General features: G+C 48.8%; 1 long non-coding RNA gene across 1 annotated transcript; it reads right to left on the bottom strand.

Moving 5' to 3' along the window:
• Positions 1-17,804: 17,804 nt before the first annotated feature.
• LOC129348413 (uncharacterized) lies at positions 17,805-19,705 on the bottom strand. The gene is made up of 2 exons (XR_008600953.1): positions 19,631-19,705; positions 17,805-18,059 (listed from the first exon to the last, which is right to left on the bottom strand). It is a non-coding gene; the product is annotated as an uncharacterized LOC129348413 (long non-coding RNA).
• Positions 19,706-23,251: the final 3,546 nt, after the last annotated feature.

Raw genomic sequence — 23,251 nt, 5'->3', positions numbered from 1 at the left:
CAAAGCCTGGAGAACCCAAGAAAGTGGAGGCGACCACAGCCTGGAGAACCCAAGACAGCGGAGTCGACCACAGCCCGGAGAACCAAGACAGCGGGAAGCGACCACAGCCCGGAGAACCCAAGACAGCGGAAGCGACCAGAGCTCAGAGAACACAAGACAGCGGAAGCGACCAGAGCTCAGAGAGACAAACAGAGAGCAGAGACAGACAGACAAAGCTCCGAGAGAGAGAAAGATAGAAAGAGTTCAGAGAACCGAAAACAGCGGAGGCCACCAGAGGTCAAGGGGACAGACAGACATAGGTCAGAGAGACAGAAAGAGTTTAGAGAACCCAAGACAGCGGAGGCGACCGCTGCCCGGAGAACCCAAAACAGCGGAAGCGACCACAGCCCGGAGAACCAAAGACAGCGGAAGAGACCACAGCCCGGAGAACCCAAGACGGGAGGCGACCACAAAGCGGAGAACCAAGACAGCGGAGGCGACCGCTGCCCGGAGAACCCAAGACAGCGGAAGCGAACACAGCCCGGAGAACCGAAGACAGCGGAGGCGACCACAGCCCGGAGAACCCAAGACAGCGGAAGCGACCGCAGCACGGAGAACCCAAGACAGCGGAGGCGACCGCTGCCCGGAGAACCCAAGACAGCGGAGGCGACCACAGCCTGGAGAACCCAAGACAGCGGAGGCGACCACAGCCCGGAGAACCAAGACAGCGGAAGCGACCACAGCCCGGAGAACCAAGACAGCGGAGGCAACCAGAGCTCAGAGGGACAAACAGACAGACAGCAGAGAGAGATGGACAGACAAAGCTCAAAGACATAAACAGACAGAGGTCAAAGAGACAGAAAGAAAGACAAAGCTTAGAGAGAGAGAAAAATAGAAAGAGTTCAGAGAACAGAAAACAGCGGAGGATACCAGAGGTCAAGCGGAAAGACAGACAAAGGTCAGAGAGGAAGAAAGAGTTTAGAGAACCCAAGACAGCGGAGGCGACCACAGCCCGGAGAACCCAAGACAGCGGAAGCGACCACAGCCCGGAGAACCCAAGACAGTGGAAGCGACCACAGCCTGGAGAACCCAAGACAGCGGAGTCGACCACAGCCTGGAGAACCCAAGACAGCGGAGGCGACCACAGCCCGGAGAACCAAGACAGTGGAAGCGACCACAGCCCGGAGAACCAAGACAGCGGAGGCGACCAGAGCTCAGAGGGACAAACAGACAGACAGCAGAGAGAGATGGACAAACAAAGCTCAAAGACATAAACAGACAGAGGTCAAAGAGACAGAAAGACAGACAAAGCTTAGAGAGAGAGAAAAATAGAAAGAGTTCAGAGAACAGAAAACAGCGGAGGATACCAGAGGTCAAGCGGAAAGACAGACAAAGGTCAGAGAGGAAGAAAGAGTTTAGAGAACCCAAGACAGCGGAGGCGACCACAGCCCGGAGAACCCAAGACAGCGGAAGCGACCACAGCCCGGAGAACCCAAGACAGCGGAAGCGACCACAGCCTGGAGAACCCAAGACAGCGGAGGCGACCACAGCCTGGAGAACCCAAGACAGCGGAGGCGACCACAGCCCGGAGAACCCAAGACAGTGGAAGCGACCACAGCCCGGAGAACCCAAGACAGCGGAAGCGACCACAGCCTGGAGAACCCAAGACAGTGGAAGCGACCACAGCCTGGAGAACCCAAGACAGCGGAGGCGACCACAGCCTGGAGAACCCAAGACAGCGGAGTCGACCACAGCCCGGAGAACCAAGACAGCGGGAAGCGACCACAGCCCGGAGAACCCAAGACAGCGGAAGCGACCAGAGCTCAGAGAACACAAGACAGCGGAAGCGACCAGAGCTCAGAGAGACAAACAGAGAGCAGAGACAGACAGACAAAGCTCAAAGAGACAGACAGACAAAGCTCCGAGAGAGAGAAAGATAGAAAGAGTTCAGAGAACCGAAAACAGCGGAGGCCACCAGAGGTCAAGGGGACAGACAGACATAGGTCAGAGAGACAGAAAGAGTTTAGAGAACCCAAGACAGCGGAGGCGACCGATGCCCGGAGAACCCAAAACAGCGGAAGCGACCACAGCCCGGAGAACCAAAGACAGCGGAAGCGACCACAGCCCGGAGAACCCAAGACGGGAGGCGACCACAACCCCGAGAACCAAGACAGCGGAGGCGACCGCTGCCCGGAGAACCCAAGACAGCGGAAGCGACCACAGCCCGGAGAACCCAAGACAGCGGAGGCGACCACAGCCCAGAGAACCCAAGACAGCGGAAGCGACCGCAGCACAGAGAACCCAAGACAGCGGAGGCGACCGCTGCCCGGAGAACCCAAGACAGCGGAGGCGACCACAGCCGGAGAAGCCAAGACAGCGGAAGCAACCACAGCCCTTAGAACCCAAGACAGCGGAAGATAAGATAAGATAAGATAAGATAAGATAAAGTTCTTTATTTCTCCCCACTCCAGGGGAAATTTACATTGTTACAGCAGTTTTATTTACAATATATACAAGGGTGGCAAAATTTTTAACAGAAAAAATAAAAATAAAAATAAAGTTTAAAAGTGCAAAGATGTGCAGTGCAAGAATGTCTGTGCAAATTTTATGGTTTGGGGTGGTAATGATATAGTCCAGTTTATGTTAACATCAGCCAGTGATGCTGATGTTGTAAAGTCTTATAGCAGATGGGATGAAGGACCTGCGATAGCGCTCTTTCTTGCAGGGTGGATGTCTCAGTCTGCTGCTGAAGGAGCTGCTTAAAGACCCCACAGTGTCATGCAGTGGGTGAGAGGGATTGTCCATGATGGATGTGAGCTTTGACAAGCGACCACAGCACGGAGAACCCAAGACAGCGGAGGCAACCACAGCCCGGAGAGCCCAAGACAGCGGAGGCGACCACAGCCCGGAGAACCCAAGACAGCGGAGGCGACCACAGCACGGAGAACCCAAGACAGCGGAAGCGACCACAGCAGGGAGAACCCAAGACAGCGGAGGCGACCACAGCCCGAAGGATCCAACACAGCGAATGCGTCCACAGCCCGGAGAACCCAAGACAGCGGAGGCGACCACAGTCCGGAGAACCCAAGACAGCGGAGGCGACCACAGCCCAGAGAACCCAAGACAGCGGAAGCGACCGCAGCACGGAGAACCCAAGACAGCGGTGGCGACCACAGCCCAGAGAACCCAAGACAGCAGAGGCGACCAAAGCCCGGAGAACCGAAGAAAGCGGAGGCGACCACAGCCCAGAGAACCCAAGACAGCGGAAGCGACCGCAGCACGGAGAACCCAAGACAGCGGAGGCGACCGCTGCCCGGAGAACCCAAGACAGCGGAGGCGACCACAGCCGGAGAAGCCAAGACAGCGGAAGCAACCACAGCCCTTAGAACCCAAGACAGCGGAAGCGACCACAGCACGGAGAACCCAAGACAGCGGAGGCGACCACAGCCCGGAGAGCCCAAGACAGCGGAGGCGACCACAGCCCGGAGAACCCAAGACAGCGGAGGCGACCACAGCACGGAGAACCCAAGACAGCGGAAGCGACCACAGCAGGGAGAACCCAAGACAGCGGAGGCGACCACAGCCCGAAGGATCCAACACAGCGAAGGCGTCCACAGCCCGGAGAACCCAAGACAGCGGAGGCGACCACAGTCCGGAGAACCCAAGACAGCGGAGGCGACCAGAGCTCAGAGAACCCAAGACAGCTGAAGCGACCAGAGCTCAGAGAGAAAAACAGACAGAGAGCAGAGACAGATAGACAAAGCTCAAAGAGATAGACAGACAGAGATCAAAGAGACAGACAGACAGACAAAGCTCAGAGAGAGAAACACATAGAAAGAGTTAAGAGGACCGAAAACAGCGGAGGCCACCAGAGGTAGAGGGGACAGACAGACAAAGGTCAGAGAGAAAGACAGAGTTTAGAGAACCCAAGACAGCGGTGGCGACCACAGCCCAGAGAACCCAAGACAGCAGAGGCGACCACAGCCCGGAGAACCCAAGACAGCGGAGGCGACCACAGCCCGGAGAACCCAAGACAGCGGAGGCGACCGCTGCCCGGAGAACCCAAGACAGCAGAAGCGACCACAGCACGGAGAACCCAAGACAGCGGAAGCGACCAAGGCCCGGAGAACCCAAGACAGCGGAGGCGACCACAGCACGGAGAATCCAAGACAGCGGAGGCGACCACAGCCCAGAGAACCCAAGACAGGGGAGGCCCCCACAGCCCGGAGAACCCAAGACAGCGGAAGCGACCACAGCCCGGAGATCCCAAGACAGCAGAGGTGACCACAGCCCGGAGAACCCAAGACAGCGGAGGCGACCACAGCCCGGAGAACCCAAGACAGCGGAAGCGACCACAGCCCGGAGATCCCAAGACAGCGGAGTCGACCAGAGCTCACTGAGACAAACAGAGAGCAGAGAGAGACAGACAGACAAAGCTCAAAGACATAAACAGACAGAGATCAAAGAGAAAGACAGAAAGAAAAAGCTCAGAGAGAGAGACAGATATAAAGAGTTCAAAGAACAGCGGAGGCCACCAGAGGTCAAGTGGACAGACAGACAATGGTCAGAGAGACAGAAAGAGTTTAGAGAACCCAAGACAGCGGAGGCGACCAATGCCCAGAGATCCCAAGACAGCGGAAACGACCACAGCCCGGAGAACCCAAGACAGCGGAGGCGACCACAGCACGGAGAACCCAGGACAGCGGAAGCGACCGCAGCCCGGAGAACCCAAGACAGCGGAGGCGACCGCTGCCCGCAGAACCCAAAACAGCGGAAGCGATCACAGCTCGGAGAACCCAAGACAGCAGAAGTGACCACAGCCCGGAGAACCCAAGACAGCGGAGGCGACCACAGCCCGGAGAACCAAGACAGCGGAAGCGACCACAGCATGGAGAACCCAAGACAGCGGAGGCAACCACAGCCCGGAGAACCCAAGACAGGGGAGGCGACCACAGCCCGGAGAACCCAAGACAGCGGAGGAGACCACAGCCCGGAGAACCCAAGACAGCGGAGGCGACCACAGCCCGGAGAACCCAAGACAGCGGAGGCGACCACAGCCCGGAGAACCCAAGACAGCGGAGGCGACCACAGCCCGGAGAACCCAAGACAGCGGAAGCGACCACAGCCCGGAGAACCCAAGACAGCGGAGGCGACCACAGCCCGGAGAACCCAAGACAGCGGAGGTGACCACAGCCCGGAGAACCCAAGAAAGCGGAGGCAACCACAGCCCGGAGAACCCAATACAGCAGAGGCGACCACAGTCCGAAGAACCCAAGACAGGGGAAGCGACAAGAGCCCGGACAACCCAAGACAGTGGAAGCGACCAGAGCTCAGAAAGACAAACAGACAGAGAGCAGAGACAGACAGACAGACAAAGCTCAAAGACATAAACAGACAGAGGTCAAAGAGACAGAAAGACAGACAAAGCTTAGAGAGAGAGAAAAATAGAAAGAGTTCAGAGAACAGAAAACAGCGGAGGCAACCAGAGGTCAAGCGGAAAGACAGACAAAGGTCAGAGAGGAAGAAAGAGTTTAGAGAACCCAAGACAGCGGAGGCGACCACAGCCCGGAGAACCCAACACAGCGGAAGCGACCACAGCCCGGAGAACCCAAGACAGCGGAAGCGACCACAGCCTGGAGAACCCAAGACAGCGGAGGCGACCACAGCCTGGAGAACCCAAGACAGCGGATGCGACCACAGCCCGGAGAACCAAGACAGCGGAAGCGACCACAGCCCGGAGAACCCAAGACAGCGGAAGCGACCACAGCCTGGAGAACCCAAGACAGTGGAAGCGACCAAAGCCTGGAGAACCCAAGAAAGTGGAGGCGACCACAGCCTGGAGAACCCAAGACAGCGGAGTCGACCACAGCCCGGAGAACCAAGACAGCGGGAAGCGACCACAGCCCGGAGAACCAAGACAGCGGAAGCGACCACAGCCCGGAGAACCCAAGACAGCGGAAGCGACCACAGCCTGGAGAACCCAAGACAGTGGAAGCGACCACAGCCCGGAGAACCAAGACAGCAGGAAGCGACCACAGCCTGGAGAACCCAAGAGAGCGGAAGCGACCAGAGCTCAGAGAACACAAGACAGCGGAAGCGACCAGAGCTCAGAGAGACAAACAGAGAGCAGAGACAGACAGACAAAGCTCAAAGAGACAGACAGACAAAGCTCCGAGAGAGAGAAAGATTGAAAGAGTTCAGAGAACCGAAAACAGCGGAGGCCACCAGAGGTCAAGGGGACAGACAGACATAGGTCAGAGAGACAGAAAGAGTTTAGAGAACCCAAGACAGCGGAGGCGACCGCTGCCCGGAGAACCCAAAACAGCGGAAGCGACCACAGCCCGGAGAACCAAAGACAGCGGAAGCGACCACAGCCCGGAGAACCCAAGACAGGGGAGGCGAGCACAACCCGGAGAATCGAAGACAGGGGAGGCGACCACAGCCCGGAGAACCCAACACAGCGGAAGCGTCCACAGCCCGGAGAACCCAAGACAGCGGAGGCGACCAGAGCTCAGAGGGACAAACAGACAGACAGCAGAGAGAGACAGACAGACAAAGATCAAAGACATAAAAAGACAGAGGTCAAAGAGACAGAAAGACAGACAAAGCACAGAGAGAGAGAAAGATAGAAAGAGTTCAGAGAATCAAAAACAGTGGAGGCCACCAGAGGTCAAGGGGACAGACAGACAAAGGTCAGAGAGACAGAAAGAGTTTAGAGAACCCAAGACAGCGGAGGCGACCACAGCCCAGAGATCCCAAGACAGCGGAAACGACCACAGCCCGGAGAACCCAAGACAGCGGAGGCGACCACAGCACGGAGAACCCAGGACAGTGGAAGCGACCACAGCCCAGAGAACCCAAGATAGCGGAGGCGACCGCTGCCCGCAGAACCCAAAACAGCAGAAGCGACCACAGCCCGGAGAACCCAAGACAGCGGAAGCGACCACAGCCCGGAGAACCCAAGACAGCGGAGGCGACCACAGCCCGGAGAACCAAGACAGGGGACGCGACCACAGCATGGAGAACCCAAGACAGCGGAGGCAACCACAGCCCGGAGAACCCAAGACAGGGGAGGCGACCACAGCCCGGAGAACCCAAGACAGCGGAGGAGACCACAGCCCGGAGAACCCAAGACAGCGGAGGCAACCACAGCCCGGAGAACCCAAGACAGCGGAGGCGACCACAGCCCGGAGAACCCAAGACAGCGGAGGCGACCACAGTCCGAAGAACCCAAGACAGTGGAAGCGACAAGAGCCCGGAGAACCCAAGACAGTGGAAGCGACCAGAGCTCAGAAAGACAAACAGACAGAGAGCAGAGACAGACAGACAGACAAAGCTCAAAGACATAAACAAACAGAGGTCAAAGAGAAAGGCAGACAGAAAAAGCTCAGAGAGAGAGACAGATAGAAAGAGTTCAGAGATCCGAAAACAGCGGCGGCCACCAGACGTCAAGGGGAAAGACAGACAAAGGTCAGAGAGAAAGACAGAGTTTAGAGAACCCAAGACAGCGGAGGCGACCACAGCCCGGAGAACCCAAGACAGCGGAAGCGACCACAGCCCGGAGAACCCAAGACAGCGGAGGCGACCACAGCCCGGAGAACCCAAGACAGCGGAAGCGACCACAACACGGAGAACCCAAGACAGCGGAGGCGACCACATCCCAGAGAACCCAAGACATCGGAGGAGACCACAGCCCGGAGAACCCAAGACAGCGGAGGCGACCACAGCCCGGAGAACCCAAGACAGCGGAGGCGACCACAGCCCGGAGAACCCAAGACAGCGGAGGCGACCACAGCCCGGAGAACCCAAGACAGCGGAAGCGACCACACCACGGAGAACCCAAGACAGCGGAGGCGACCACAGCCCGGAGAACCCAAGACAGCGGAGGCGACCACAGCCCGGAGAACCCAAGACAGCGGAGCCGACCACAGCCCGGAGAACCAAGACAGCGGAAGCGACCACAGCATGGAGAACCCAAGACAGCGGAGGCGACCACAGCCCGGAGAACCCAAGACAGCGGAAGCGACCAGAGCCCGGAGAACCCAAGACAGCGGAGGCGACCACAATCCGGAGAACCCAAGACAGCGGAAGCGACCACAGCCAGGAGAACCCAAGACAGCGGAAGCGACCACAGCCCGGAGAACCCAAGACAGGGGAGGCGACCACAGCCCGGAGAACCCAAGACAGCGGAGGCGACCACAGCACGGAGAACCCAAGATAGCGGAGGCGACCACAGCCCGGAGAACCCAAGACAGTGGAAGCGACCACAGCCCGGAGAACCCAAGACAGCGGAGGCGACCAGAGCTCAGAGGGACAAACAGACAGACAGCAGAGAGAGATGGACAGAAAAAGCTCAAAGACATAAACAGACAGAGGTCAAAGAGACAGAAAGACAGACAAAGCTTAGAGAGAGAGAAAAATAGAAAGAGTTCAGAGAACAGAAAACAGCGGAGGATACCAGAGGTCAAGCGGAAAGACAGACAAAGGTCAGAGAGGAAGAAAGAGTTTAGAGAACCCAAGACAGCGGAGGCGACCACAGCCCGGAGAACCCAAGACAGCGGAGGCGACCACAGCCTGGAGAACCCAAGACAGCGGAGGCGACCACAGCACGGAGAACCCAAGATAGCGGAGGCGACCACAGCCCGGAGAACCCAAGGCAGCGGAAGCGACCAGAGCTCAGAGGGAAAAACAGACAGACAGCAGAGAGAGATGGACAGACAAAGCTCAAAGACATAAACAGACAGAGGTCAAAGAGACAGAAAGACAGACAAAGCTTAGAGAGAGAGAAAAATAGAAAGAGTTCAGAGAACAGAAAACAGCGGAGGATACCAGAGGTCAAGCGGAAAGACAGACAAAGGTCAGAGAGGAAGAAAGAGTTTAGAGAACCCAAGACAGCGGAGGCGACCACAGCCCGGAGAACCCAAGACAGCGGAGGCGACCACAGCCTGGAGAACCCAAGACAGCGGAGGCGACCACAGCACGGAGAACCCAAGATAGCGGAGGCGACCACAGCCCGGAGAACCCAAGGCAGCGGAAGCGACCAGAGCTCAGAGAACACAAGACAGCGGAAGCGACCAGAGCTCAGAGAGAAAAACAGACAGAGAGCAGAGACAGACAGACAAAGCTCAAAGAGATAGACAGAGATCAAAGAGACAGACAGACAGACAAAGCTCAGAGAGAGAAACACATAGAAAGAGTTAAGAGAACCGAAAACAGCAGAGGCCACCAGAGGTAGAGGGGACAGACAGACAAAGGTCAGAGAGAAAGACAGAGTTTAGAGAACCCAAGACAGCGGTGGCGACCACAGCCCAGAGAACCCAAGACAGCAGAGGCGACCACAGCCCGGAGAACCCAAGACAGCGGAGGCGACCACAGCCCGGAGAACCCAAGACAGCGGAGGCGACCGCTGCCCAGAGAACCCAAGACAGCAGAAGCGACCACAGCACGGAGAACCCAAGACAGCGGAAGCGACCACAGCCCGGAGAACCCAAGACAGCTGAGGCGACCACAGCACGGAGAATCCAAGACAGCGGAGGCGACCACAGCCCGGAGAACCCAAGACAGGGGAGGCGCCCACAGCCCGGAGAACCCAAGACAGCGGAAGCGACCACAGCCCGGAGATCCCAAGACAGCAGAGGTGACCACAGCCCGGAGAACCCAAGACAGCGGAGGCGACCACAGCCCGGAGAACCCAAGACAGCGGAGTCGACCAGAGCTCACTGAGACAAACAGAGAGCAGAGAGAGACAGACAGACAAAGCTCAAAGACATAAACAGACAGAGATCAAAGAGAAAGACAGAAAGAAAAAGCTCAGAGAGAGAGACAGATAGAAAGAGTTCAAAGAACAGCGGAGGCCACCAGAGGTCAAGTGGACAGACAGACAATGGTCAGAGAGACAGAAAGAGTTTAGAGAACCCAAGACAGCGGAGGCAACCACAGCCCGGAGAACCGAAGACAGGGGAGGCGACCACAGCCCGGAGAACCCAACACAGCGGAAGCCACCACAGCCCGGAGAACCCAAGACAGCGGAGGCGACCAGAGCTCAGAGGGACAAACAGACAGACAGCAGAGAGAGACAGACAGACAAAGATCAAAGACATAAAAAGACAGAGGTCAAAGAGACAGAAAGACAGACAAAGCACAGAGAGAGAGAAAGATAGAAAGAGTTCAGAGAATCAAAAACAGTGGAGGCCACCAGAGGTCAAGGGGACAGACAGACAAAGGTCAGAGAGAAAGAAAGAGTTTAGAGAACCCAAGACAGCGGAGGCGACCACAGCCCAGAGATCCCAAGACAGCGGAAACGACCACAGCCCGGAGAACCCAAGACAGCGGAGGCGACCACAGCACGGAGAGCCCAGGACAGCGGAAGCGACCACAGCCCGGAGAACCCAAGACAGCGGAGGCGACCGCTGCCCGCAGAACCCAAAACAGCGGAAGCGACCACAGCTCGGAGAACCCAAGACAGCGGAAGTGACCACAGCCCGGAGAACCCAAGACTGCGGAGGCGACCACAGCCCGGAGAACCAAGACAGCGGAAGCGACCACAGCATGGAGAACCCAAGACAGCGGAGGAAACCACAGCCCGGAGAACCCAAGACAGGGGAGGCGACCACAGCCCGGAGAACCCAAGACAGCGGAGGAGACCACAGCCCGGAGAACCCAAGACAGCGGAGGCGACCACAGCCCAGAGAACCCAAGACAGCGGAGGCGACCACAGCCCGGAGAACCCAAGACAGCGGAGGCGACCACAGCCCGGAGAACCCAAGACAGCGGAAGCGACCACAGCCCGGAGAACCCAAGACAGCGGAGGCGACCACAGCCCGGAGAACCCAAGACAGCGGAGGCGACCACAGCCCGGAGAACCAAGACAGCGGAAGCGACCACAGCATGGAGAACCCAAGACAGCGGAGGTGACCACAGCCCGGAGAACCCAAGACAGGGGAGGCGACCACAGCCCGGAGAACCCAAGACAGCGGAGGAGACCAAAGCCCGGAGAACCCAAGACAGCGGAGGCGACCACAGCCCGGAGAACCCAAGACAGCGGAGGCGACCACAGCCCGGAGAACCCAAGACAGCGGAGGCGACCACAGCCCGGAGAACCCAAGACAGCGGAGGCGACCACAGCCCGGAGAACACAAGACAGCGGAGGCGACCACAGCCCGGAGAACCCAAGACAGCGGAGGCGACCACAGCCCGGAGAACCCAAGAAAGCGGAGGCAACCACAGCCCGGAGAAACCAATACAGCAGAGGCGACCACAGTCCGAAGAACCCAAGACAGGGGAAGCGACAAGAGCCCGGAGAACCCAAGACAGTGGAAGCGACCAGAGCTCAGAAAGACAAACAGACAGAGAGCAGAGACAGACAGACAGACAAAGCTCAAAGACATAAACAAACAGAGGTCAAAGAGAAAGGCAGACAGAAAAAGCTCAGAGAGAGAGACAGATCGAAAGAGTTCAGAGATCCGAAAACAGCGGAGGCCACCAGAGGTCAAGCGGACAGACAGACAAAGGGCAGAGAGAAAGACAGAGTTTAGAGAACCCAAGACAGCGGAGGCCACCACAGCCCGGAGAACCCAAGACAGCGGAAGCGACCACAGCCCGGAGAACCCAAGACAGCGGAGGCGACCACAGCCCGGAGAACCCAAGACAGCGGAAGCGACCAGAGCTCAGAGAACCCAAGACAGCGGAGGCGACCAGAGCTCAGAGAGACAAACGGACAGAGAGCAGAGACAGACAGACAGACAGACAAAGGTCAGAGAGAAAGACAGACAGAGTTCAGAGAACCCAAGACAGCGGAGGTGACAACAGCCCAGCAACAGGAGAGGGTTGGGCTCTCAGACCGGGGCAACAAGACAGCACTGTACTCTCATACCGGGCCAACAAGGCAGCATTGTGCTCTCAAACCGGGGCAACAGCAGAGCACTGTGCTCTCAGACCAGGGCAACAAGACAGCGCTGTGCTCTCAGACCAGGGCAACAGGAGAGGGCTGGGCTCTCAGACCGGGGCAACAAGACAGCGCTGGGCTCTCAGACCGGGGCAACAGGAGAGCGCTGTGCTCTCAGACCGGGGCAACAGGAGAGCGCTGGGCTCTCAGACCGGGGCAACAAGACAGCACTCTGTTCTCAGACCGGGGCAACAGGACAGCGCTGTGCTCTCAGACCGGGGCAACAGGAGAGCGCTGGGCTCTCAGACCGGGGCAACAAGACAGCGCTGTGCTCTCAGACCGGGGCAACAAGACAGCGCTGTGCTCTCAGACCGGGGCAACAAGACAGCGCTGTGCTCTCAGACCGGGGCAACAACACAGCGCTGTGCTCTCAGACCGGGGCAACAGGAGAGCGCTGTGCTCTCAGACCGGGGCAACAGGAGAGCGCTGGGCTCTACGACCGGGGCAACAAGACAGCGCTGTGCTCTCAGACTGGGGCAACAAGACAGCACTCTGTTCTCAGACCGGGGCAACAGGACAGCGCTGTGCTCTCAGACCGGGGCAACAGGAGAGCGCTGGGCTCTCAGACCGGGGCAACAAGACAGCACTGTGCTCTCATATCGGGGCAACAACACAGCGCTGGGTTCTCAGACCGGGCCAACAGGAGGGAGCCAGCCAGCCAACCAGCCGGCCGGCAGTGCTCAGAGACCGGGGCAACAGGAGCCTGCAGCTAGAGGACAGACAGAGAGAGAGAGACACAGACCAACAGACATAGAAAGGCAGATAAACAGAGAGAGAGACACAAACACAGTGAGACACACACACAGACTGAGACAGAGAGAGAGAGACACAGACCAAGAGAGACAAACAAAGACACAGACAGAGAGAGAGACACCGAGAGAGAGAGACAATGAGAGACACAGACTGACAGACAGACAGAGACACATACAAACACCGACAGAGAGAGACAGAGAGGGAGAGAGAGAAAGACAGAGAGAAAGAGAGACACAGACAGAGAGGGAGAGAGACAGACAGAGAGACACAGACAGACAGAGACAGACAGACTGACAGAGAGGGGGACAGACAGAGAGATAGACAGAGAGATACGCAGAGAGAGACAGAGAAAGACAGAGACAGACACAACAGACAGAGAAAGAGAGACACAGACAGAGAGACAGACACAGAGAGAGAGACGGAGACTCTGGATGAATATTAGAGCTAAAACACTGCAGTAACGTGAATATTAGAGCTAAAATACTGCAAAAAAGATGAAAATACTACAGAAAAATGCGAATATTAAAGCTAAAATACTGCAGTAAAAGATGAATATTAGAGCAAAAATACTGCAGTAAAATGTGAATGTTAGAGCTAAAATTTTGCAGTAAAAGATGAATATTAGAGAAAATATTACAGTAAAAGATTAATATTGGCCCGCAACTGGAGGCTGGCTGGGCTCAGAGACGACGATAGATGAGATGAGTGCAAGAAAGATCCCCACACGACCCCATTTTAGTTCCTGTCATTGAGTTGCAGCGCTGGACTACCTACCTTGAAGGTACTGAGGAGCCGGCAACAAGCATGGAGAGCAAAACTTAAACAAAACAAAAACAAGAGGCCCGTGGCACTTGACGGTCACCTGAATTTTTGATGTGGTCAGTTTTGTTGTTTATGGAAAAAAAAAATACGAATCCACGTTTTGAATGGTATACCACATAACTAAATCAATTTATATTCAACAAAGTGCGTGATTTTAGGATTTATGCTGCTACAGTCATGTAAGAAGCAAACACCTAATGCTGGTGGGTCAGATTTTTTCAGCTCCATCATAGATTAAGCTAATGTTTTTAATTCAGAGATGTGTGTGTGGAGTGGGTGTGGGTTTTGTCACCACTTTAGCGGCTTCATTACTTGAGGATTGAATGCAAACTTCACAAACTTATCAAGATCTTAATTTCTAGGGCATCAAGGTTACGATTACTATAGATAAGGGAAATAAACTTTGCCAAATGTGAAACCCTGGGGCCTGGACCCTTCCATCCACAAAGTGTATTGGATTCTACCATATCTGGATAGGGTTCTGGACAGCCTGGGATCTTTAAAATTTGTAATTAATTTAGGTCCTTCACTTTGCCTCAGGTGACCTAATAAAAACTGAAAGTGGTAATGAAAAAGGTTCTGCAATGTTGTGGGGAAAAAAGAATGTTTACTTTTGTTTAAATGAATATCAGTAAAGCTAGTCAATGATTAATATAAACATGTTAATTTTCTTACATCCTGACGTTGGTCTTCCTCGTTTGTTATCCTCCGACCACCAAGAAGGGCAGCTGTCCTCCTATTCTGATTTGTGTCCTACATAAAGTTAGACAAAAGTGAGCTCATGCAATACTACAGTTCACATTGACAAATTCACGCTATACATACCTCTTTATCAAGGCACTGCATAACACTTTGAAGGGTCAACCTCCTGCTTGATGAAATGGCTGCTTTATACAACTGCAAGAGAAAAAAACCCAAAATGAGCTGCATGTTTTGAAAAAGGATAATGTGAATCAATTTTGCTTTCTTTTTTTGACCATTTCAGCTGTGTTAATGCAAATGGAATGAAATTTCCTTGGGGTCTGGATTCTTTTCAGATCTTTCAATTTTCAACTTCAGCTCTTAGCTCATCTTCAGCTCATATACTGTATACATGCAATTGTACCTCTTGGCTCCATCGTGGCCATTTTTGGCCAATTGAAACCCATGTAAACTACATTTTTTCATTCCTTGTTATTCACAGTACTAAAGCATACAAGTTGGGTAAAATTGCTTTCATTCCTAACTCAACATTTCAAAATTGTAGTTTGTAATGTTTTCTACCAGATTATGTCATTTGTCTATTTTTGGCCAAAGGAGCAATTTCATGTAATATTCTTAGTTTCCAATAGGGGCGTATAATGACTTACTGCCCTCCAATGGAGTAAATGAATGACACAATTCTGACACAGGTGTGATCTTAAGGATGTCAGATAATGAAAAGTGTGTCTGTACATGAAATTGCAGCACAAAAAAATGCAGAGAGAAATAAATTATTGCATCTTAGATCCAGCTTGCAGTGAATTTCTGCTGATGCAGGCTGTTGAGCTTTGAGTGTCCCAGGCAAACTTGACTTTGATGCACATGTTGAAAGCAACTGTAGCTTTGTTGTTTTCATAAAAAGTGCCACACACAACTACAGAATAGACCTCAGACACCCAAATATCTAGTCTCCAAAAAAAAAAATAACAGGACATCTTGCAAAGATGCAGCTGCAGGGCAAACAAAAACAATCTACAACACTGTTTAGAAATCTGTCCTGGACTTTATGCAGGTGCAGTCAGTACTAATGCTATCAGCAGCCCAACAGCTCCCAGATCATTTTTACTCTGGCAAGATGGCGAGAAGGTCATATTCACTGCTTCAAGCACTTGAGTTTGTGATGCGATCAGAGAGCGAAGATGGGGAGAAATCCACTGCACTTGAAGAGACGACATCTACCAAAGATGAGGACACATCCTCTCGTGAAGATGAGAACACATCCTCCTCAGAGGATGACAGCACCACTCTACTGATGATGAGGAGTACCAGCCAGTACCTGATTCTTCCTCCTCAGGGGGTGAGGACAATACAGACACAGCGGTTAAACAAAAAAACACAGCCACAGGTAATGGCAGATACAGAGGAGCTGGCGGCTGAATGGATATCTCATAATGGGAAAATTCTTTGGTTTCCCACTAATAAAGAGACCCTGCATTTCAATCCAGTACCACCCCTCTATAAAAATAAATGTTGTTGTTTTTCAAAGTAAACAAGTATTGTGCATTTTTTTCTCAAATCAAATTTATAGATTTAAAATTCTGAAGCTAAAAGAAATTTTGGATTTCGTGGTCAGGACTGATTCTAATTTTAAAAACTTGACTGTTGAAAGTAGAAAATAATGCGGTATTTTTTTTTACTGCATTTTCTACAAACACAAGGTGGTAGTTTTCTTCTTTTTTTGTCAGTGCACAAAAAAGTTAATGATGCATAAAAATCATTGATACTGCTAATTATTGACAAACATTTAGCAAAATTAATCAGGCAGCATGTATTATTTTTATTTAAAAAAGTGATTTTGTGTTTTTCTCCCTTTATAAATCATTATGTTATCTAACAGGCATTTAAAGGGTCAAAATTCTGGTTTTTGGTTTTCATGGCCAGAACTGATGCAAATTTTAAAAATCAAGTTGGTAAAAGTGGAAAAATATTTTTATATATATTAATTTTAAAGCATTTTGAGACTGCAAACAGGGGGTGGCCATTTTTGGCCACGAACACGCTGAGAGGGAGTTTTTTTGTTTTTTGACATTTATATAGCTGCAATTATGCTTAAAAACTAAATCAGGAAGCATGTATTAGTTGGTTAAAAAATGTGATTTTATGCGTTTCTCCCCTTTTAGATCATTAGCATTATGTGATCTAAAAGGCATTTAAAGGGTTAAAATTCTGAATTTGAATGAAATTTTGGTTTTCATGATCACAACTGATGCAAATTTGAAAAATTAAGCTGATGAAAGTGGAATTTTTAAAAAAGTATATATAAATTTTAAAGCATTTTGAGAATACAAACGGGGTGGCCATTTTTGGCCACGAACACGCTGAGAGGAAGGGTTAGGGTTAGACTAACCCTCTCTCTTCTCAAAAATAATAATGCATCATAATCAGTGTTGCTGTTAATGAATTACATATCTCAGACTGTGCTATTAATAAAACAAGAAAAACCGATAGCACTGGGAATATAGATAATGGTCATTTCTGAGGTTGTTTTTCAACAAGTGCTTTGTGCAAACAAACTGGCATTTGAAGGGTTAAAAATATTAAAATAAATGAATATTTTATATGTATGATAAGAATTGATGTTAGTTAAAAACTTTATGCAGTAAAAGTAGCAAAAAAGATAAAAAAATCTAAAAAAAATTACAGACTCAGTATGTTGGGAGCCAAAAATGGCCACAAACAAACTGAATGGATGTTGTTTTTGAACATAGCCAGAGGGTTAAGAAGACCTTGTGAGCCATTGATTTATACAAATGTACTGATATTTTCATGTGAAAAACAATAAAAATATTTTGGAATTTAAAAAAAAGAACTACATCAATATTATTTTCTGACCTTTTATGGAATAATCAATTTAATGACCACCAGATTAACAGTAGACTGTAGGGTAAGTAGTAAAAGTGGAGAAAGATAAACTAGACAAGCCACACAGTTCAGACAGTGCTGCACCCGGACAGAGATCTTCATCCCCAGAGCAGCTGCGGTAGAGGAGCTCTCTTGTGATAGAGCGAGCAAGAGGATGAATACAGAGAGAGAGAGCGATGGTAGATAAACAGCGTGAATGCAAGAAATTCACAGTATTTCAGCTCGTTTCATTACTATACGCCGTACAAACACAAATGCCTCCCCTCAAACACTCGGACCATCGACAAATACGTTGACTATATGCAGTAAATATAAGCGTCCAAGTTTTTAGACTTCATTAACTTGTTATTTCACAAGTTAAAACTTACCGTGCAGATGGACAAATAGACAAATAGCGGCCCTTTTGATCCGGGGAGGGGAGGGGGGCTCAGTTTCGCGGGCATACAGGCACAACTTTAACTGTGTGCAAACTAGCTAGCTAACAAAAGGGTAACGTTAGCCAGAAGTTGCTTGCAGGCAAATGTTGAATTCCAAAGTTTTTTTTATTGCTCCTGTCTCGTTGGAAGCATTTCTAACCTAAATGAACGCCCCTCAACTAAAATGTCCGCCATTGACAACAGTGGTGTAGTTTACTAATGCGCCATTTCAAACTTTGATTAACGCGATGGATTAGCATAGAGAAAAACACGGAAATGTAGTCATATTCGCAAAGCTCTGTCAATGTGCTGATTTTATTCCATTTTATCACAGAAGAAACTGCCATTGTTATTAAATTTTATCAACAAAAACTCAAAAGCACTTTCAGAAGATAACTTACCTCCTCGCTGTGTCTCTTCTCCCAGCAGAATGACGTATCCCTCCGCCCTGGTCAGTTGCACTCTGCTGCGTCACTGCGTCAGATTGCAGCTAGCTGGAAAAGGGTGTCCCTCCGCAGCTGGAAGTAGTCCGCCGCTGTTTTCTATATTGTTTTGTCAATAATTAAGTTGGGGTTGAAATACTGTGGTTTGTCCAGTTTAGACAACAGGTGAGGTCGATAGTTCTTGTATATCATAGAGTTAGGGGTTTATTTTTGATTAATCCCAAGATTGTGGTATTTCTTCAGCAGGGGAGGTGGAGGCGAGGGGGGTGGGGGGAGGCGGAGGGGGCCGAAGCAACTGCCCCTTTGCTCCTTGATGCCCAAAGTGCCCTGTTGTCAAAGTTGTTTTTTTAAATTCTATTTAATTTTGTTTTTATTTGTAAGTGTGTGTGTGTGTGTGTGTGTGTGTGTGTGTGTGTGTGTGTGTGTGTGTGTGTGTGTGTGTGTGTGTGTGTGTGTGTGTGTGTGTGTGTGTGTGTGTGAAAGTCTCTGAGGACCAAAATAATAAATAAAACAAAACTAAAAATAATTCAGATCTACCGTCGGTCGGTCACGTGATCTACGTAGACGTCCCCCACTGCTCTGAGGGGTCCAGATGTTCCCTGTAGCTCTGCGCTAGCGCCGCTAGTCTAGAAACCGGAGACCCGAGGGAGGACATCAACTGATGGTCCTGATGGAGAGGAGGTTCTGCAGCGGGATTCGTTTATGTACGGTGTATTTTTGCAAGATGACTGATGAAGTGAGCATCCTGTGTGTGTGTGTCTGACTCTGCACACACACCTGTCATCAGTTCTAGCCGCTAGTTAACCACACAGCTGCTGAGAGGATAAAGTCTGCCAGGCTTCTTTTTGTTTCTGTATGTTTCTGTTGTCATGGGCAAAGTGCATCAGAGAGATGTATTATTTTACTGTCAGTGAGTTGCAGTGTGTTTCCTGTTTCTAGAGGCAATGAGACAGAGGTTATGTTATTTCACTGAAACTACGTACATGCATTTTCACATAATTTTGGACTATTGCAGTATAAATACAATAATAATTAGAAGAATTTGAATTGTGATTTTCTCAACCTCTCATTTAAAGATATCAGTACTTGTTTATAACATTTGTATATATAGACAAATTAAATATAATATGCCTAAATATAAAACTTTTAGAACCTTGCTGTCTTGTGCAAAGTGGATAGTCAAACTGAATAAAAGTACAAATACATTTAAATACATGATTTCTATATCATTTAATTGTTTTTAAACTTATTATTAGCACTACGAATAATAAAGGGCAGATTATTAATCAGCACCATGGAGCAAATCCGTGGCTCTACAGTACATGTCTGGAAAAGGTATGAAATTTAAAAGCAAGGACTCCAGGAAGAGTAGCCACAGTTAAACAGTCCAGTGTCTAATGGTGATGTAAATTCAGCTTCAAAATAATAATTTTTCTCAAATACACTACATCACAGGTCAGAGTTTGAACCAATGACCTTCTGATCAGCAGTCCTGAGACTTAGCCACTGCTGCACCTTGTATTATGAGGTATGTTTCTGTATGATGTTTCAAATTCTTGCTCCATGTGCCCCCTTTTAACTTTGAGCACCTGCCCCTCCAAAGGTCTCTGCACGGCCCTGCTCCCCTCCTCCCCCCAGCACCCCGTTTCTTTTTTCAAGGTATAACTTACAGAAATAAGTTAAATCAACACTGACGGTCCTGATAAAGTGATGTGGGACTGCTATTATTTTGAACACCACTGTAGGTCTTCTTCCTCTCCAGCTCCGTTCATCTTCTTGGCTTCTATCTGCAGATCTCCACATTTATCCTCCAGCAGCCTCCAGAGATAACTTCACCAAACACCGCCCCAGAGGCCGGTCAGGTCTTAGATCCGTCTGGAGGATGGACAACGTTTCCTCTCCTCGTCCATCTCCTGAGCATCGGTAAGAATCCCTCTGGGCTCTGAAGGTTTCTGCAGGAACGTCTGACGCTAAATGTTAGAGAATAGATCTCAATCTCCAGAACACTGAAACTAAAACACACATTTAACACAATAAACAGATTTTATATCATCAGAAAGAACATTCAGACAAAAAACTGAAAAAAATGGAAACGCACGTTTATCATAAACTGTTTCTCTTTATGATGCACAGAAATCAGGATTCAACTGAGATTCAGCTGAACAGAAAATTAAACAAACTGCAGTCCATCACTCTGAATAATGTTTATTCATTTTACAAGTTTCAGGACAGTTTGTTAGGGTTAGACTCTTTTTTTTAAATTCTAGAAGTTAAACGTGTCTAAAACTGATCTAACAAGAAGATCAGGCATAAAAACTGTTCACAGAAGAACTAAAATGTGTTAAAGACGTTAGAGAGAAGATTCTGTGTGCAGAAATGTAGAAAACCTGTAATCTAGAACTAATACAGAGTGAGCAAACTGGCATAAATTTGACAAAAAAAATATTATATGCATCTATCTTTAACCATTAAATCAGTTTAAGGAAAGGTTCTTTAGACTCTTTTCTTTTCAATTCTAGAAGTTAAACATGTCTAAAACTGATTCAACAACAAGATCAGACATAAAAACTGTTCATTGAAGAACTAAAACATGTCAAAGACATTGTATGTAAAACAACGTATGTAAAAATGTTTTTAAAAATGTAAACAACCTGTAATGTAGAATTAATATAGAGCAAAAATACTTGCATACAGTGTGCAAACTCGCGTATATTAGAAAATATATTTGTATGCATCTATCTTTAACCATTAAATCAGTTTTAGGAACGTTAGATTCCCAAAACCCTAACCCTAATTCTAGAAGTTAAATGTGCTTAACAAGAAGATCACATCAACTTATCGCATATATTTTGAATCTTTTTGGGCAAATGTTTGGGTAATTTTATACAATTTAGTCAATTAGAAAAAGTTTTTGGATCATTTTGCACAAAGATTCCGCTTTTTTGAGCAAATCAAGTCATTTGGATTCATTTTGAACAGTTTCCAGTTATTTTAGTTGAACTTTTGCCAAATCTTGAGTAAAATTGGTGAAATTGTCTTAATTGTTGAGTCCAAACAAGCAAATAGAAGAATAGAGATACCTCAATTTGAATTCACTTCAATTTGAATTCACTTTTTAATCCACTTATGCACAAATTCTTAATCTTTTTGGACAAATTATGGGTAATTTCAGATAATTTCAAGTCAGTTTGTCAAAGTTTTATCTCATTAGGAGAAATTTGTGAGTAATTTTGCTCGCTGTAATGAACAACACGTGGCTTCTTTTTACTTGCAGCAAGAGTAACCCACGCACAGTGCAACACGACATGTCTCGTGTGAGCTACCAAGAGGTGGTCCCTGCCGTCCTTTATTTATACAGTTGGGTTCACAAGTTAATGATATGCGAGTGGGTGTGAATGTGAGGTGTGGTCTGTGTGTGTGGAAAAATACAGTAAAATACAGTGGGGGTGGTAAATGCATTGAAACAATAGGTACAGGTTTCAGTAAGCTTATGTACTAAAAACATCATGTGTAACAGTGTAACAGTTCATACCATAGCTATTAAGCATAACTATTAATGATAATATAAAAACCTTCTAACAAAATCGACATTAAGTACAAACTCGAATTAATCGATAAAATCGATTTATCGCCCAGCCCTATCAAAAGTCTGAGTTTATGTTAAAATACAAACAGAAAAGTCACCAAAAGTCTGAGTTTATGTTAAAATACGCTCTGAAAAGTCACCAAAAGTCTCTCTGTTTGTGGATTTAACACTGAATCTAACATTAGATTTGAAGCCGGGTTAAATCAGAAACCAATACTTCAAATTAAATTTGTGGGGGTTCTTTGTTTCCCAAGTTATTTACATCTAATAGAATTTATACAATGAATTGTGTTTTACAAAAACCTATGGCGCAACACATTAGTAGAAATATGAGAAACAGCACCAGAAATAGTACTAAAAACAGAAACATACGGCTGTGGCACCTAGTGGGCAAATAAAACCCACAGTTACCACACTGCCCTCTATAAGCCTCTGTTCTAAACACATACTGCAGTAACACAAAAGCAGTTAGAAATATCTCATCATTAACTAACACAAAAACACAATGCATATAATAATACATTCATATTTCATGGAACTAAGAACATCATGATTGATCATCTTGGGTCAAGATGGTGCCAGTGTGTGTGGCAGCTTGTCTCTCACTGTCAGTTTTGTTGATGATATTATTGTAGTTCACCCTCGGCACTCAACAAATCAAGTCGCTGCTCATGTATGATGGACAAACACTGCTGGAGCTTCGTTTCTCTGCTAAAGATGGAGTTACGCCCGCTGGGGGCTGGAGTGCAGCTTATAGGGGGGGCTCCAAGCCAAACAGGTTGGGAACCACTGCTCTAACTGTCGGTACTCCTCAGCACAGTACACGGACATAAAGTGGATTTTTAATGCAAATAACAAACAATTTACCACCCTGTCACTATATTCATAATTCAGTCTTTCATAGCACGGCTATTATTTACAGTTTCTTACTGTCCCACAGTAACCAGTAACCTTTGTTCTGTTCCCACACTTCCAGTATCTTGCCCTTTGACCTCAAAAACTACCCCAATACAACAATAACAATACGCCCCTGCTGTCCAAAACGACAATAGCAGAAGAGTCACAAACAGGGATTTTCAGTGGTTTTCAGGATATACTTGTACTGCTGTTTACCCCTGGTTACACACTGTATTAAAAATTCAGGCCCAACAGCAGGAACTTTATGCATTTGGGACACATTATGAGTCAAGACTGAAGTTTCCAGTGATTTTGTGCAGAACTTTAATTAGTTTTGGGCAAATTTTAAGTCATTTTGGTTGAATTTTAAGCTTTTAAGTCATTTCAGACATTTTCAAGTCAGTTTTTATCATTTTGAGCAGGTCATGATACATTTTGGTTATTAGACAAATATTTTTAACTTGTTTTGGCAAATTTTGAGCTTTTAAGTCATTTCAGACATATTTAAGTCAGTTTTTATGTTTTGAGGAATTTTGTACAATATTTTAAGTTGTTTTGGACAAATTTAGATTTTTTTTAGTCTTTTCAAAGAATTTCAAGTCAGTTTTTTATCTTGCTTTGAGGTATTTTGCACAATTATTGTAACTTGTTTAGACAAATTTCGAGCTTTTGAGTCATTTCAGTCAGTTTGTATTGTTTTTGAGCAGGTTTTGAGGCATTTTGCATGATGTTTTAACTTGTTTTGAACACATTTGCCCTCATTTCTGTCCCCCCCCCCCCCCCCCCCCCCCCCCCCCCCCCCCCCCCC

This window comes from Amphiprion ocellaris, unplaced genomic scaffold (assembly GCF_022539595.1).
Source record: "Amphiprion ocellaris isolate individual 3 ecotype Okinawa unplaced genomic scaffold, ASM2253959v1 Aocel_unscaffolded167, whole genome shotgun sequence".
NCBI lineage: Eukaryota > Metazoa > Chordata > Actinopteri > Pomacentridae > Amphiprion > Amphiprion ocellaris.
The sequence above is the reverse complement of the archived record's forward strand: the minus strand, read 5'-3'. Positions and strand labels throughout refer to the sequence as shown.